The following is a 6,331-nucleotide window of genomic DNA, read 5'->3' as shown; positions in this document are numbered from 1 at the left end:
AAACTTTAATCACCTGTTGTCTATTGATGACGTTATCATCATCACTAGAGCTTATTGGATTATAGTTAGAAAATGTAAATTTGGCCTAGATATTTATAAAGACCTTTCTAGTTAATTTCCCAATCTCAATAGATCTAATATTCATTTTACCTCATAGTACAATAAGAAAATCTTAACAACTACCAGAAGAATTTTGAACATAAAATTAGGTGGGTTTCCTTGCAAATACTTTGGAGCTCTTATCTATTGGAATTTTGAGAAAAATAAGAATTACAAAAAAATAATAAAGGAGAAAACTTTTTATTATTTGAATGCCTTTTACAAATATCAAAACATCACCCATTATATAGGCTTATTATGTTCACTAAAACAAATTGATAAGACTCCACTATTTGTCGAACTAAATAACAAACAATGATAAGATTATTCTCCACTATTTGTTGAACTAAATAACAAACAATGATAAGATTATTTGACAAAGCTATTCTCCCATATGAGCATGTAGAAAATGCCACATCAGCTTTGAATTATCTCAACACCTTCCATTAATTCAAAGCCATAAAAGTTCAAAAACTTCAAACTTTATGGAGCATTTTTCTCCAAACTTCAAACATTATGGAGCACATCCCTCCCACTTCTAAAATTCGTGAAGCATGTCTCCTCACTAGATGATGCACTTCTCACCAACTAGAAAAGAGGTTCTTCTTTGGCCTCTTTGATAGGGACGCACGCAAGTGTACATGCCGATTGTGAGTGCAGAGTGTCGGTCCACAAGGAAGGAAGTGAATACTAGTAATAACCCTGAATCCGGAAATTAGCCTAATGAAGTACGTGAAGTGTGTGAAAAAAAACTAAGAGAAAACTAGGAAATACGGGAAAATCATAAGAGAGAATTCAAGGAAAAGAATGATGTTCGGGCATAGCATCCCTTTAGGGTTATGAAGTACAGGATAATGGTTGTCTAAGCATCAATTCTATTTGAATCGAAAGGTTTCCAGAAGCATACAAAACCCAGATTTCTCTGACAAAGTGTAACTGAATTAGTACAGAGTTGATATAGACATCCACACAATCGCATTAACACTTTATGAAACCTTATTGTGGGCTAATGACAATCTCTTAAGTAGACAATCTCTTCCCTAAAGAGAGAATGCCCCCAATCCAAATACAGAGTACAAATTTAATTTCTCCTAAAATCTACTCCACATGATTATAAAAAGAACAGAGATTATCATATCAACCCACTTGGAAGGATTATGAGAGATAAAGTCTCCTAAATACCCTAACTAGAGGGCACCCACTATCCTCTTGAATTGACTCTGAACCCTTTTTACAGGTATAAGCATGGTCGCAAGGTCTTCTGGACTATACTTACGGCCATAAGGTGGACCGTAAGCTGCCCAGTTTGTCTTGTCCTAGTTTTAATTATACCAAGAGAGCTCTGACTTCATCATTTTCACTCTAAATTGCTTCTTTTGGATCTCCATCACTTTTAAGCACTGCCCTAAGTCTGTTAATGCAAAACCCACGATATTTAGCATCAAATTCCATGTTATGGTTCTAATGCATGCCAAATGAGTGTACAAATAGATATGAAATACTTGAACAATATACACTCATCACTATTCTACCAAATTTTCATGTACGTCATCCTTAAATTAGCAATTTACCTGTATATGTTCAAATCTTTTGCATTTGAAACATTGAGGTTTTCCTTTGTACCAACAATCTTTTTCTTCATGACTTGGCTTCTTGCAATGGTCACATTAGAGTATTCTTTTTTTTTTTTCCTTTTGAAGATGAACTTTTGGCTAGATAAGCTCCCTCAAGTGTTTGTACTGCTCTTTCTTCTCTCATACTTCTCTTTTGTTCTTGTGCTTGAAAAGCATTAATTAGTTCTGGCAAAGTTTTTTGACTAACATCCCTTGAATTTTCTAGAGATGAAATTTTTGCCTCAAACCATTCCGGCAAACTTACAAACACCTTTTCTACATTCTACTATCAAGTAGCTCTCCTCCTATCAACCTAATTTTGTTAACCACTGTCGTCAACCTGCCAAAGTAAGCTTGTATGGTCTCTTTTTCTTTCATGCTTAGAATCTCAAAATATCTTTTGAGATTTAACACTTGCATTTGTCTTATTCTGTCATTGCCTTGATATAGTTCTAGCACATCCCAAGCTTCCTTGCCTGTTTCATAGGTCATGATTCTTATGAAAATTGATTCTGAAACATCAGCATGAATAAAGAATAAGGCTCTTGGAGCTTTTGCTTCTTCCTCTGCATAAGCCCTCATTTGATTGAGTGTTGGATTATCTCCCAAAGGTTGTATGCTCTTGTCATCTTCAACTGATTGCCACGAACCAAGCCCCTTCAAATAAGCCTTCATCTTAACATCCCATATTTGATAATTTTTACCATTAAAATTGGGAGAGAAAGCATTGACATATTTCTGGCCATGCAGATCTTTCACGGGTCCGTTAAATCTAATAGTTCAAGTACCATATTGGAATTTTGAGGACAAGAAGAATTACAAAAAAATAATAAAGGAGATAACTTTTTATTATCTGAATGCCTTTCACAAACATCAAAACATCACCCATTATATAGGCCAAACGCACTTTTAAAAAAGCTGTTTTTGGATGTTGTAAATTACCAGTTTACCCTCAACAATTAAACAAATTAATGTCCTCAGTCCTAGCTTATTAAACAACAACAAACATGACAATACTAATAATAATAATAATAATTATTATTATTATCATAATACATTAATTTATAATAATAATAATTTTAATTATAATTATTATCATTATTAATAGCAATGTATAATAATAACTCAATGAAAAATCAATGAATGCCCACTTTAGTAATTTGCCACCCCTAAAAGGCCTTTTAAAAATCCACATCCAAACAACTTCACACATATAAAAGTACTTTTACATTAGTTTACCCAAACATAAAATACTAAAAAGCACTTAATTTACTCTCAAAAGCACTTTTAAAAAAAAGTGCTTCTACAACTTTAAAAAAAAACACTTTTTTTAAAGCTAACCCAAACAAGGACTAAATAGCAAACAATAATAAGATTATTTGACTATGCTATTCTCCCACATGTGCATGTAGAAAATGCCACATCAGCTTTGAATTATCTCAACTATCTCTCACAATAGACTTAACATTAGCGAATTCCAATTCCTAGTGGACAAAATTAATTTGGGTACCAATTTTGGAATCAGAAATTTATTTCTTAAACTGGTAGGATAGTTCTTATAAATAGCTTTCTTCATTCTATTCTCAACTACTTATTGTTCACTTATACTATTCATGATGTAATCTTAGACAAATATTAATTTTTGAAATCATTAGAGATTTTTTCTTTTATGGGGAAGAGGTAGCAATAGTAGTAGTTTTTACTTATTTTGTAGAAGCTGTGCTACACTTGATAAGTTAGAGGGAGACTTGGATGTGAGGAACCTTAGATATACCAAGGCAACTCTTATGGCCAACAATTTATTTGTTGGTATAAATTTTGACGATAAGCATTGTGTTGACAACTTTACTATTAATTATAAACAAGGTCAGAATTTGGAAGCATACAAAAATGGTTAAATACTCTTGTTTCTTAAAATCCTTGTGCAAGATTGGTAATATCCATAAATCAGAATAATATTTGTAATCCCAATAGTACTAATCAGTGGTTTGATATTAAATTTGGTGCTTTGAAATCCCATTAGCTTTTAAACCTATCTTTAACATGCTTTTCCTAGAGGAATCTTTATCGATTGATAACTTCATTAGCAATAAATTTCTCTTTGCTGGTGGAACCAAAATTTTCTAGGTTTAATATGAGATCTGGGATCAAAATTTCAAAGCCTTGCTATCATCATGTGAATGGACAATTTAGAATATTAAATGTAACTCTATCTTTAAAAAGGTGTGTGGGCTCCTTTCTTTTCACCCGGCCTTTGATTAGGATTGACCGGTTAAAAAGCATGGACCACAAATCAAATTTAATTTTTATGACTTCAAGAGATTATGGGTTCATGATTTCCATTAAGGGCAAGCCCTAAATGTTAATTACCCTGGACATTGTCTCAGGAACCTCTGATTAAGAAATAAGTGTGAAAAAGGAAATAAGTTGTGACAACAAATTTTCATTCATTTCAATAAATATGAATTTACAAATTTCGTTGTCAATACAAGGAATTTGAAATCATCTTGATGCCACTTAGGCTTATGGGCCCAAGTAATTAATGATTGTAGCATCTTATCTCCTTCTGACTATTTTGCCATGAAATACGCTTTGACTTTTGTTGACATTTAGTCTTCATCAAATTTTAAAAATTTGAATCTCGGACATGATTTAGAAACTTGTGAACTTGTGTCTTGGACATTTTGCGCCCTGAATTTGCATTTTGAATTTAATTTGGGTTTCAAGTCATGAATTCTCAATGTTGATGAACCATAAACTTGCTTTCGACTTTCATGCTTGTGAAGCTTCTTTCCAGTCTTGACTTGTGAAACCCTTGAACCTTTGACTTTTGATGTCTTGAGACTACTGAGTTCAATTGAAGATTTATATATATATTCAAATATTGACTTGTGAAACTCTCGGACTGCTGAGTTCAATTGTCAATTTATATTTTGACTTGTGAAACTTTTTGAGTCTTTGATTTCTGATATCATGAGACTGTTGAGTTCAATTGTCGATTTATATTGATTTTTTTAAACATTGACTTGTGGAACTCTTTTGGTCTTTGACTTCTGAGGTCTCAAGACCGTTGAGTTTAATTGTCTATTTATATGGATTTTAAGTCTTGACTCTTTTCATATCTTGAATCTCGACTTGGCTGTTCTGGTTTTTATTTTAATTTTAATTTTTTTTGTTATATATATATATATATATATAAATATTATCGCATGTCGCCGTCTGTGCCTTATTATCACGTTGCATGTCTTGTTATCGTCTTAAGATAATTATCTTATCATTGCTATGAGATTTGTATATTTATTCATTTATTTTAATTACTGCTGCCTCAAGATATGACAACTGATAATAAAAGCAAACCCTAAGAAATATGAGGTTTTGAATCGGGTGCATAACCATGCCTTAACCTTGTTTTGGTGGTCTCAGTTTACAATTAATTTCATTTGTTTGCCTTGATGAATTCACCAGCTACATCCTTGATGTTGAGAATGGGATATGGGTTGCATGGTGCATGGGCCATTCTTATACATGATTATATATATTTCTTGATTATATATGGGTGCAGGTTTTTTATGAAGCACTCTTTTCAAAGCATGACTTTGCCTTAAGTGTCCGTGCATGCATGCCATGCTCATATTCACCTTTAAAAATTTTTATTGATGCACGTGGGTATATAGTAACATGTTTCTCATTATTTTGAGAAAACGAACATGTGAGCATGCATGCTTCTGATTCTTTCTCTTATATATTTTTTTAATCATGCACGTATGCAGGGATAGTATTGCATGCTTTTCTCATTCTTTCCCTCATTTTTTATAACAGATTTTTTTTAGTTTAAGCCCCGATCCAGTTTACTTGCCATTTTTCTTATTGTTATTATTATTATTATTATTATTATTATTATTATTATTATTATTATTATTTCTTCCCATGTATATTCCTTCTTGGTGGGACTCACAATCAATGCTCATCATTTATTCATTCCCGAATGATAGCCCATGAGTATATATGCATGGCATTATTTTCAATTCTTTTCTTTTATTTTAATCACATCAACACCAAATGAAGAGCAGGTGCTTTCACATTAAATCACCATAAGGTATCATTACAACTTCCATGATTTTAATATATATATATATATATATTTGGAGTGAGGCCCGTGAGTATTTATGTGCATGCTTGCCTCTCATTTTTTTTTATATCATTTATTCATTTTCATGTAGTGGGTCTTTCTTTTTAATTAATTCTTTTTTTCTTTTTTTTCTTTAAAAAAAAAATGGATCATGAACATCAGTATGCATGCATACATGTTTTCTCAAACTCTCATTTGCATTGCAATAGTTTCACATGGCTTTGAGACCCAAAAAATTAGGACATGGGTATTCATTCTGAAACAGATGATCCCTTATACCTGCCAAGTTCAATCTTTTTTTTGATTGCATGATTCTAGAAATAGAGAAAACACCTCCAATGATTGTATGGGTATTAGTCATGAAGTGCAGGATATATATATATGTATATATGTATTGTGGATGATTTAAGGCACACTAACAGGATTTGGAAAGAAACATGCACAGATCCCGAAAAAAAAATCCATCTGATTATATATGATAAATATATAG

This window comes from Dioscorea cayenensis, chromosome 19, assembly GCF_009730915.1.
Source record: "Dioscorea cayenensis subsp. rotundata cultivar TDr96_F1 chromosome 19, TDr96_F1_v2_PseudoChromosome.rev07_lg8_w22 25.fasta, whole genome shotgun sequence".
Lineage (NCBI taxonomy): Eukaryota > Viridiplantae > Streptophyta > Magnoliopsida > Dioscoreales > Dioscoreaceae > Dioscorea > Dioscorea cayenensis.
The sequence above is the reverse complement of the archived record's forward strand: the minus strand, read 5'-3'. Positions refer to the sequence as shown.